Source organism: Furipterus horrens, unplaced genomic scaffold (assembly GCF_987537825.1).
Source record: "Furipterus horrens unplaced genomic scaffold, mFurHor1.1.pri manual_scaffold_8, whole genome shotgun sequence".
NCBI classification, from domain to species: Eukaryota; Metazoa; Chordata; class Mammalia; order Chiroptera; family Furipteridae; genus Furipterus; species Furipterus horrens.
The window spans coordinates 81,057,723-81,070,157 of record NW_028327178.1 but is presented as its reverse complement, the minus strand read 5'-3'; the positions used below and the strand labels follow the sequence as shown (position 1 = coordinate 81,070,157).

Below are 12,435 nucleotides of genomic sequence, written 5' to 3'. Positions count from 1 at the left end.
ACGGCCATCTTTGATGAGGGCAGAGCTCAGGTTGCATTGAAGACGAAACCTTAGGGAGGTCAGGCGCTGTCTTTCCTTCCCTCTCTGCTCGGCGTCTCCTCCACACTTGCAACCTGCAGGGGCCGGACGAACACCACCCTCTGGAGAAGCCAAGGTAAGGAGCCCACGCCCCAGGTCAAGGATCTGGTTTAGTGGCTGGCTGCATACCCAGAGGGGACCACAGCTGGGCAGACCAAGTGAACTTGAGCAAATACAAGTATTTGTGCACCTAGGGTGCGGTATTCCGTGTGCGCGCGTCTGGCTAGACTCCCGCCTGAGGCTTTATAAAGTATTTTCGAGGTGAGCTGCTTGGTTAGGGATGAATGGGGACGCTGCGGGTACAGCAATTGGGAGGAAGCGCAAGGATACGTACTGAATTAATAACTTAATCTTTTGAAACAGTAATGGGATCCTCTCTTCCATTTTGCAATGCAGTCTTCGGAGATGTTTAGGTTGCTGTTTTTTCTCCATAGACCAAAAAAAAAAAAAAAAAACAAAAACCCTGTCTTTCGGACTCTATTATTATGACTGTTGACGTTAGAGCACTATTACCCAGGGAAGAATTGGGAGAAAAGCAGGGTGTGGGCGCTGGAGAGGCGAAAGGAGAAGCGGGAGTTCCCGCCCCGGGGAAGCCGAGCTGCAGCATCGACAGTAGCTTCCATGCTCCCACGGACTGGATTTATACCGACTGCTCCTTGTCAACTGCGGGCTGGCGGGAGGCGGGCGGATCGTGCTGGGTGGGAGGGTTCTGTGGAGAGCTGGCGAGGGTCAGCGGGCCTTGGGAACTGCGGTGGACCGTACTCAGCACCCTGGACAGCAATACCGAGGGACCGCGCTGCCTCCTTCGCCCTTTCAGCACCGCGGACAGAGGTCCGGCCGCAGTGTTGCATCTGCGGCAGAGGTGCCTGGCCAGGGCTAGATGTTCCAGGGCTGCAGGCCAAATTGCCTCTCTGAAACCCGGGTCTTTCAGAGACCCCCTAATGAAGCAGACATAGTAGATTTTAAAAAGATAAGAAAGAAAAAAATTAATCCTGCCCAAAGGGACTACTTTGCAGGCAATTACCTGCTCTCATCCCCTCAGATCCTGCTGAGGAAATTTTCTGTGTTGCCCTCTTCTCCCATTTTTTAGATAGGAAATAAACACACTTTGAAAAAAAACTTCACTTATCCTCCAGTTAGGTATCAAGGGTTTCGTTTGTTTTTGCTTTTATCACAGAGTAGATCTCTCTATAAATCTCGTGTGGGCATCAATGAGGGATATGGGAAGATGCTGATACAATCTGTTTATTGGAAAGATATATTTCTTTATATATTTCTATTTGATAACAACATAGGGTAGTTGCACTAAGCAGAATCAACTTTAAGAATGAATTTCTCTTCCTCTTCCTTCTCCCCCATCCTTATACTTAGGCATGAAACCAATCATACAGCCAAAAAAAAAAAAAAAAACCCATTTCTGAAAGATATTACAGGTCCTATAGGGTATAGATTTAACCTCTTTGGCCATGGTTTCAGAGTGAGGGAAAGGATTTCCTATGGATATTATTTATATCGGGTGATAGTTTCTGGTTTTGAAAACATTGAGACTGGCTTTCCTTGGGAGAATCCAACTGTGTCCTTCAGGGTTATGTGGTGAAATAACCATAATATTAGGCTGAAATTGGACTCTGACCTAAAGATCTACTGCAATTTCTATTACAGCACTGCGGGATTTTGCTAAGGTGATGATAAGTACTTTAACCATTTTCTACTCAGACTTGGAGCCTCTGAGTAAACACATCATCAGAGGGATATTTTCAGCTGTTTGCTATAGATAAAATTTGTATAAAAAGACCAGGATCAAAATTGGACTGTTTGAGTGATTGTTAAATAAGAGTAACAGTGTATTATGTAAGGGTATATACGACGCATTAAAGAAATGCTACCGTGATCCCCTGAAAAGCCTCAAAATAAGGTCTTGGATTGTGTTTAGTTATTATAACTCCAACCATTTATATACTACAGATGCTAAAATTTCCTATCCATAAAAATAAGGTGCTTTTTCTCACTTATTTGCTTCCTAGTGTTTTTTATTTTTATGGTTAACCATGTGTTTCCATATAAATATATATTAACTTGTTATTATATATGGATGTAAAATTATTATTCAACAATATTTAACGGTATGGAATAGTTTTATAACTCTTCAATATACAGATAAAATAAACAACTGTGTTTTAGTGATGGGAGGAGGGGAGAAAAGATGAGTAAGAGTTATCAAAAGGCTTTGACTTTATGCTGCATGTCCAGACAGCTCTCTGCGTAGTTGCGTCAAATGAAAAAGCCTAGCGCTGCCGGAATTACGTGCTTGGACGTTAGTAATTACTGCTGGGTTTGTTTGCTAGTGGAGGACTGAGGTGGGGAGGGTGGGGTGTGGAGGTAGAAGACTGCAGTGAAGCTGGCAAAGGACACAGATCTGGGAGGAAGTGGCGATGTACACAATTATGGAGACAGTTCTAGAACAGCTTACTGAGAAGTTAAAGAAAAACGTAATTGAAACATGAATTTAACATTTACATTATTGACAAGCTTCAGGTAAAAAAATCAAGAGATTTCCTGCTTTAAGTTTTAAGTTTTAAAAATTCAGGGCAATGCAGAGAGAAGGGGCAGGAGCAGATGGGCATAGGGATGAGCCAGGACACACTCCCGCATGCCCTCCGATGGTACCCGCCTGTTTGCTCACTGGCATTTTCTGCATTACCATCTTGGCACCCAGAATACAGACCAATCATCTCCTTAACCTCTCATGGTAAAATCTCTGAAGAATTCACAATTTTATTTTTGCTTTGTTAAACATGCACAACTCCACATGCAAAACACAATACAAACTGTCCCTTAATTAGTTTGTCTAAAGACATTTCTAAGCTCTGAGACTTAACCCTGAAGTGATGGTTAGCAATGAGAAGACTGATGTTTCTGCCAGTAGCATCTCTTCCTATAGCAACTGGCCTTCAACAGAACATGTAGGTTTTGATGATTAGCAGAAATGAGAGATAATTTGAGAAATAAGTTGAGAGAGGAGGCATGAAGGATAAAATAGATAAATCTACTTTTTAGATGATGTATTATGAATAAACTATTTTCCCCACATTATGGAATTACTTTACAATGCTATAAAGATGAGAAAATTGGTGTTTACAGCCTCAGTGCTAGATATGTTTCTGCCATGTCATCCTTTGTCAGCAGGGACCAACCTGATAGGAAGAAATTGATCAATCAGTGAGCACCAGATATATAAATGAACCCCATGGAGGATATAAAGTCTCATGCTTATATGGTCTTTGACCTCAATACATTTAGCATTAGTAATCTTAATGAAACACGAAATAATAAAAATTAATAAATAATATCAGAATGAAAATGCATTAAAACAGAGGAAAAATAATGAGGGAGTATATAATTACTTGCCAAGTAAGTGTGACCAAAACTAAGGAATAGAAATTCTGAGGACAGTGGACTAGTATGATCTGAGAGAGGAGGCAGAACTTGAGCTAGCTTTTGAAGAGTAGAGAGGAAGGGGGAGGTCTGCTAAATAAAAATTATAGCATAGGCAGAACTAAAGTCAGGCAAGCCCAAGTCATGGTCAGAAAATCCTAAAAGTACCCATCCATTTGAGTGGAATGTGAAGCTAGTGTAGGGGAATATGCTGGAATGAAGAGTTGGAGCCTTCTGTGGAAGGCCTTGAATACCAAACTGCGCACTTGGTACTTCATTCTCTAACATTGATTTCTGAGTGGAAGCTGATATAGGTCCTTTATAATATCTAGGAATTGTTATTGACAGAGTGGATTAAATTTGCATTTATCCAGAAATAGAGGGAAGCAATCAGTACCATAAGGAATTATTAATTTTTAAAAAGAATGAACCCTCATTTAAGCATCTTTTAGGATCACTCTTTAGTATACAGATAGACTTATAAATTATACCCATAAGTTAATTGTAAGTTTCAATTTTTTCATCACTAATTAAAACAAATTATTCAATATGAGCACCTACCAGAGAGAAGGAAAAGCAGGTCAGGAATTTGGTGATGAGAGGCACCCAGAACATAGACTTGAATAATAATTAAGCATAACACTTTCTTGCACCTTCTGAGCAGCTTGCATTGTCAAATACACTGACTGGATGGATTAGAAATATGTACTTGTGTTTCTGTGCATGTTTCAGACAACATGATACAAAGAACCAGCCCCAAGTGGCTAAAACTGGAAAAAAGAAAAAAAAAAGATACTATAGTAAAATTTTGGAAGACTGAGGTGAAATGGACATTATGTCCTATTTGTTTTCCTACTGCTCTTGCTGACGTTTGTTGATTACCCTCACTTAAGGGCTATCTTGAGGTCTAAACTATACCCACTTCCTTTTTAATCTTTTATTCTCATAGCAGAGCTTTAAAATTCAAATGCTGATGGACCTGCTGAACTGAAATAGTCGATGGCTTTGTGTGGAGGAAGAAATGGCAATTACAGTCGTAAATCGTTCTGGCTCTGAAGTGTCAGGGGACTATTCTCATCTGTTCTTTACCATAATGCTGGCAGAAGAGACATCCTTAGGCTAACGTTTTGATTTTCAAGCTAACTCCCTGGGCGAAATATGGAGGTAGTGCCATTTGAAGCTACAGGAAGAGGTCAGACTGGTAGGTATTACACTGAGTGCAAAGGGCTTTCCAAATAAATATTACTTAAGAGGGAAGGAGGAGCTGTGACATAGCAATGAAGAACCAGGACATGATGAGTGGAGTTTCTTAAAAATCAGTCTTATAGGAGGAAAGAGACTTAAGAGAAATTTCCAGAGAACTCCAGCTACATTATGAACTCTTCCAAATTGCTATTATTGCTGTAATGATCATAGCTACTCATTTCTACATACTTTTTTTCACAAGATATCAAAGCACTTTACCCAATACAGAAGTCTATGAGGTTTCTGATTTCTAAATGAGTGATGCCAACCATAGTTGTATGAGTTTATGTATAATATTAGATAATATTTAGTGAGCCATAAATCTGATTTAGAAAAACAGAGATATCCAAAACAGTGATTAATCAGAATAGGACTGTGAAGGAGAAGAGTGAGCCCTAATTCTGAAAGCTTTTACCTGTACTAGCTCACTGAGTCCTCATAACAGCCTTGTAGCCAGGGCACTGTTATTATTTTCACTTTATGAATAGAGAAGCTGTGGCAGAGAAAGACTAGGCAACTTACCTAACCTCACAGAGCAGAGCGAGGATTTAAATGTGACCACTCTGACTCCAGGGGCTAAGCTCTTCGCTACACACTATGGTACCTCTTACACCATCCACAATTTTCATAATGGCCAAAGGAGGCACAGAGAATGTACTTTTTTTTTTGCAATATCTTTTTCCCCTCAGTTGGGCAGCAAAGAATGATAGCAAAAGATGCAGACCAGGAGTCAGGAGACCTGATTTTAGCCCTGATGCAACTACTTGTAATTTCTTGTTCTGGAATCACACCATGTTTAAGTAAGTCACTCAAGCACTGTGGAACTCAGTTTCTTCATCTGTGGAATGACAGAACTGGACTGATGTTTCCCAGTATTCCTGCCATTCAGAAGTCAATGATACCGGTGCTGAAATCCCTGGGTAATAGCTCTGGGTCCCGTGGTCTGATGGTCTCAGCCGGCTGCCTTAATGCTTGCTTAGTGACGACCAGACCCCCTCTCCTATCATAAGATTAATTACATTCATAGCTTCCCTCTTCCTCCAATCTCTTTTTCTCTCTTTTTCCCCTAAGGAACTGTTTGGCTACTATCATCTTTCTGAAGCTCTTCCGGTCTGACTTTTAAAGTCCGGTGTTTTTCCCCAAAGCCCTGATCTGAGTCATCATTGCTTTGGGGATCTCCCATCCTTCCCAGTCAGATTTAATTGCTGTCTGGCACTGACTGTTATTACAACCTGCCTAAACTTTTTATCATTCTTTTTTCAATTAGTTAACTATTTTTATTCATTTCTAGACCCCTTTTTGATAATCTCCTATAGCTATTTTAAGTTTGAATTAAAGTAGTCTATTAGCTGCTATTTCCTCACTCCTTTTTCTTCCTGTCACTTTAGGAAAAAACAGAAGCTTTTATAGAATCTGTGAGCTCTTAAGTACTTAAAAAGTAACATTTCCATATGACCTGAATCATATGATATTAGTAGCCAGCTCAAAAACAAATCAAATCTGGAGTATGGGGTGTGCGTGGTAAGATAACATTTCAAAACAGCTTTACGGACAAAGGATGAGGAGAGAAGGAAGTTTTAAAGCCTACGAGTTTCAAAATTCAGAGGCTAGCAACTGGTGTACGGTATTAATTGAATTCATAGTCACATGTGAATTCACGTGTTTCAGAAAAGTCATGTTTTGTTGCTACAACCCCATTTCCATTGCAAATCTTAGTATCTTTCCTAAAGTAAAGCATGATAGTATAATATGAGATGGTAATATTTTCTTACTGCTGCCTCACAGAGGTTAGCCATCACTGGTGATTAACTGATGCTAAGAACAAATCTGTATCCCCAAAATGATGGGGGGAAATTCTGTTTAAAGGATTTTCCTTTAAAGTTTCATTTTATATGCTTAACAACCATTCTAGAGAAACTCAAAGTGAATTACCATGCCTGCAGCAGACTGATGCTGAATGACAGCTGCACTAGCTTTATGGATTGTTTTCTTTGGTCTGGATAAAAATATATTTGATCCTCTTAGCTAATAAAAGCTGAATTCTGATGCAGTGAAGGGAAAACTAAAATAATTCACTCATCTTTTCTTTTGTGTTTATGTTTTGTTGTTATTAAATTGATTTGGTTTCTATTACCCAAAGATGCCCAATTCTCATGTCTTAAATTGAGACTATGCACTTTCTGCTGACTCACCTCATTTTGCCTTCCAAGGTGGTCCATTTTATACTTGAAGAATAAGGTTTGTTTCTTGCTAAAATAGTAGGTTCTACAAAATGACCATCTGGTCTCAGCTTCCCCATCACTTCTTGTGTCCAAACTAGTCAAAGATTTTGAACTTGGGAGATGACCTTTCAGGCCAGTATGCTTTGAATTAGTGCTTCTGCCCTTTACTGATGACAGCATATAAGAAAATGAAAGTCTCTTAAGTGCCCCTGGAGGCCAGAGTCAACCTGCTCTCCTGCCTCATTCCTATTGTAGAGAAATCTCTCAGTTGAGCATTGAGAGTCTTGCAAGTTAGACAGAACTCCTTTCCCATGTCAAATCTCAGACCAAATTGCTGATCTCCTTTCTTCTATACATCTTTTGTACAGTTTCAAAGAATATTGACTGAAAAATTGCAAAACAGTATATTTTTTATATTTCCCTGCAATCAGTCCGAGGTTGGTCTGACAGCTAGCTATAGGTAAATCACACTGTGACTTCTCCATTGATAAACAGAAAGCAATGGGAAATACCAATAAGCCCTGTAGGAAAAAACACTGACAAGCAATTTCAATAGGCAGTAGTGCAATAGAGTGAATTTTCCTTTTAATAGGAAAGTTTTTTATAACTTCACTGTAACACTCAAAATCAAGATAGTGTTCCTGACTTAAGCCTGAGAATTTGTTGAATGTATCCACTTTTTCTAATTCCAAGATGACTATCCCTGTCTTCCTCAAACATAAATCACCTATTATTATGGCACTCTTCATTAATTAATTCATTCAACAAATATTTATTGAGCATCTGTCATATACCATAAAAACATACTGGTTACTGAAAATAGAGCAATAAATAAAATACTCATGTTTTTGCCCTCAGTGCATTTTTCTGGGTATCCCCTTTTGAGGTATAATTATTTTAGAATACATATTTCACATGGGATCCCTTTTTGAATCTAAGACATTAAATCAACTTAAAAAACAACTTGGTTCTCTATCCAAAATGTGCAATTTATTGAAGTTTCTACTGAGTGGTCAGTATTCACAGACAGATTGCTACATTACAAACAGAATATATATTAAGAAACAGCCTTAGCTATCAAAAAGCTTAGTAAACATTCCAGTTAGACCCTTGTGTAAATTTGTCTCTTCACATGGCAATTCACTATGACTTCATTAAAATTTTCCTCAAATATTTATTTATATTTCAGTATCCCAGTCTATTGGGACCTCTTCCTATATGACCGTTTCCTATCACTCATAGGGAAAACATGTCAAGCTTTGAGAAACATGGTGCTTACTAGACCAAAAAACCTAGTCCCAACTCAAATTCATGAGCAAGAACAGAGTAACAGAGAAAGAAATAGCAGCTTATTTTGTATGACAGTACCTTCCAAACCAATCCACTTCCTACCATTAAACAGGATTCAAGGATTTAGGATCAGTCCCTCAACCTTGGTGTTAGTCCCCCATCTTCTCGTCAATGAGCAATGCTCTCATCTCCCTTGTAAGATTTATCACATTGCTTTGTAATTATATACTTATGCATTTCTTTTCCCTAATGGAACTTGGAAGTCTTTGAGAGTGAGGGCAATATCTTAACCATCTTGGAATCCCTCAGTATCTGTAACAATGCCTGTCACACACCAGGTATGTAGGAAATAAATGAGTGATTGGGGATATCAGCTACCTCTTTGCAGAGAAAAAAAATCTACCACTGTCATTCCTCCTATTATTGATCAAAAATTATGATAAGAACAACTCACCTAAATGTTGCCATAAGATTATGTCCCAAAGAAGACTTTGGTTCACCCCAGCTAGCTGCCAAACTTTGACAAATAATTTATTTTCTGACCTGCTGCTGTATCAGCTGTGAGTCAGGGGTGAAAATGCTAATAAAGAATTAGAAGATATTCCAAAAAACGTATTGCTAAAAATAGGTTTATATTTAGAGATGAAAAGCCATTGCCTTTGAGTGATTAAAGTAAATTTCACATGTAAAACCAAACTCTTTAGCATATATGAAATACACAGTTAAAATTCTTTACTTTTCACTAAGATGAAAAATGATATTTTTGATGCCATGCATCCATTGAAACATATAGTCACCAGGGTAATAGACGTGTGGCTTAGGCCAACTCTTGCTTTCAGGGTCACATATTTACTACTGCTCCGTTAGAATTGTTGACATGGTATATACAAACTCTCCATGTTGATTTGGTTTCCTAGAAAGTGTCCTCCAAACACATCAATCTCTAACTTCTTAAAAAACATCCAATGCTTCTTGCCTAAGAGATAAAAACAAACCTAGCTGTGATGTGGTGAATCAGTTCCATTTACCTTTATAATATATCGTTGGCAGCCGTCCGTCTCGAGAGACGATGGTGTAGCTTCTTAAGAGTCCATCTGCACCGCCGAGAATGGCTGTGCAGTCCGACTCGGGAGTGACACGGTATCTGTCTCCTCCCGTGTTGAATCGACATCTTGCGATGACGCTGGAGTGTCCTCTCCAGTGAAGCTGAAGCTACAGAGCCTGGGCAGGGTGATATGGAGGGTCTGCTGTTGCCCATGCAGCAGACCCCCCCTCTCTTCGCAGCTGAAGGGTCCAAGGGAAAGACGGAGTCAATACAGCTTGGCTTCAGGTGCGCCGCAGGAGTTGCCGGTGTTGACTACAACGTCAAACCGCCTTAGGGACTCCGGCTCCGGATTTTCTGTCGGGGTTTACTCCCTTAGCCTTTCCCCTGAAGAGGTATGCCGCAAGGCAGCGGAGGTTTTTTGGAGTCAGAGTTTTCCTTCTCTGACCTTTAATATATATATATATATATAAATAGTTTCTTTATAGACCCATTTATCCTTAAAAAAAGAATCACCAGTGAACATTGAATTTTGCATTTCTTTATCCTGGTCCTTCTCTTGAACCAAGTCTAAAACCACTGGTCAGTTATTCTGCACCCTGCTTTCTCAGCTGAGAATGAAGGTATTATTTGATGACCACAAGGAAAACAGTAACTAGCTTATTGAATGTTTATGGTGCCCCACTATAGCCTTGGCATACAGTATCTCATTTAATTTTCATGGCAACCTTTAAACAGTTGGAATGCTTGCCCTTCTGACTATAAAGTCCATGTTTTTTCCCACTACCCCACGAGTTTTTCAGTGAGTTGTACACAATCCATTAAGATCTTCTAATAGGCGGTATGCTCCTAATGTGTAGAACATGAGATGGCAAAAGTCATCTGGGCTAAAAAGTCAGGTCAGATATGATAATATGAGTGACCAGGAGAAACTAAGTACACAGAGAAGCTCATTGAGCCCTAGATTGAGAGCCAGATGCCTGCATGCTTAACCCATCGCTGCCATTTCAACTACATAGGCCTGATCAACTTACCTAACCTGGACTGAGCCTTAGCTTTCAAATCTGTAAAAAGAAAGTAGTAATAGCCATGCAAATGTCATATGGTTATTATGAGACCTAAATGAGCAATTGCTAGTGAAGTACTGTTACCTCCACCATTCTGGGAGAGAGGAAGGGACTGTTGTTATCATGTTTCATCATCTGCCGTTTGCCATGCCAGATTTCCAATGTTCTTTATTTCAGGTTATGTGAGGGCCATATGCTTCATTTTCTCTTTATGATGTTAAGTTTGCTTTAAGAAACAACAGATCTTGGTATCACTTTTTTTTTTTTCAGCTTGAGCAACATGCATGCTAAAATGGGAAAATGTGTCAATAGTCCCTGATTTTTCTATTTGAGGGAGGATTTTTGAAATGCTTTTGAATAGCATCTCTGGGAGTGGCCTAGTGGCTCTCAGGATAACATTTGGAGACCAAAGAAGTTTGATTATTGTTTAACTAAACGCTGAACCCCTCTTGCTGAAGAGTTTTTAAGGCTCTTAAGGAGTTAAAAGAGATGATGTGCAAAATTTCCTGCTATTCTTTAGCTTAAGAAAAAGAAATTTGCTGTAAGCTATTTAGTGAACCATTATTAAAGCTACATCTGTTGGCTTTATTTTGTATTCAGCTTTCTGTTAAGGTTTTTTTGTTGGCAGGCTCCAGTTTTTTATTAAATATCGTGTGTGTGCATGTGTGTTCTTGTATGTGCACACAATATGAAGGCAGAGAGGTGCAAACACAGACTTTCTCACAGCCAGCCTCGAGTGCAAGATTCTTACATGCATCACTGCATTTAAAATCTTTAGCTTTATTTATAAACCAATAAATAAAAAACCTGCATTAGGTAGCTATATGAACTGAAAAATGTATAGTCCTAAGCCATGCACAGAATGATTTCCCTTCATAGTTGCTAAAAGCTTCCAAAGCAACCCTGTATGCAGCAATGACCTCAGATTCTGTTTCTGGGATATTTCCTACAAATCCAGGACTACAAGACAAGAGAGCACCTTTGAGCATCTACTAAGTGCTAGTTATTATATTACTATCTATTGTGGATAGTGTTATATTTAATTTGTACAGCAACCTCCTAAGTGGTGGTTGTTATTTTCCACACTTGACTGGAGATTATACTGTTTAGTCAAGGTTCTACCAAAGATTCCAAGAGATAATTGCCACCATTACCCCCTCCATGAACCAACTGATACAAGGACAGGGGTTAGTGATGAAAATATCAGTCTTTTAGTTAAAGCCTGATTGGGGGGAAAAAAATGGCCAGTAGCAAGAATCAACTTACTCCTCTTACTCCTAATTATACTCCATGCCTAGACATTGGGACCACCAAAGGGGAAAAGGCTGCAGAGATATGTGTAGTCAGACAGGACAGCTAGAACATCTTAGGTCTTACCTCCGTCCTCCACCATCCTCCCTGAGGTGCAGAACCTGCCTCAGGATGTGTGGGACTTGGGGGAACGGTAAATGTCAGCTTACTTTGAACAGGCAGATCCCAGAGAAAAAGCCAAGTGGAGGGCTGAACTATGCTTGCTCACTGACTAGTCCCATCTCACAGAGCACTTCATTTGGGGTGGGAGGGACAAATAAAGGAAGTGGTAGAGGGAATGGTTGAAGCTATCTTCCCAAAACTGCTCTTCCCAAAGAGTAGAGGTCCCCAACTTAAGGTACAGGTTGAAATTGGCGAGTCTTTGAGAGGGACAAAATGGTTCCTCATAGTTTCACACAGCTAAGAAGAGAAAGACCTTGAGTTTGAATTTAAGATCCCAAATGCAGTTCTAATGCCCTCCCACAATCAGTGGCACCTTATTCTAAAACACATTCTTAAATGTGGTGTTGGGACCAGCAGCATTAGCATCACCCAAGAGTTTATTAGAAATGCATTTCTTACCCACCCCACCCCTACTCCCATACGCTCACCTACTGAATCTGAAACAATAGGTGTGGGGCCAGAGTGTTCTGTGTTTTCATTGCCTCCAGCTGATTTTGGTGCATGCTCAAGTTCAAGAACCAGTGTCCTAGAGATCTTTGTAGCTCCCTCAACTGTCCCCATTGATCTTAAACTGGGTCTGATG

General features: G+C 39.7%; 1 protein-coding gene across 2 annotated transcripts in view; it reads left to right on the top strand.

Moving 5' to 3' along the window:
• The window catches only part of SNAP25 (synaptosome associated protein 25), an 81,639-nt gene continuing 69,204 nt past the window's right edge, over positions 1–12,435 (top strand). The window contains exon 1 of one of the 2 annotated variants that reach the window (XM_090286055.1): positions 1–154. The gene's annotated coding sequence lies outside the window, so the exon portion shown is untranslated. The remainder of the gene's footprint in view (positions 155–12,435) is intronic. The other variant, XM_090286054.1, reaches the window with a different exon arrangement.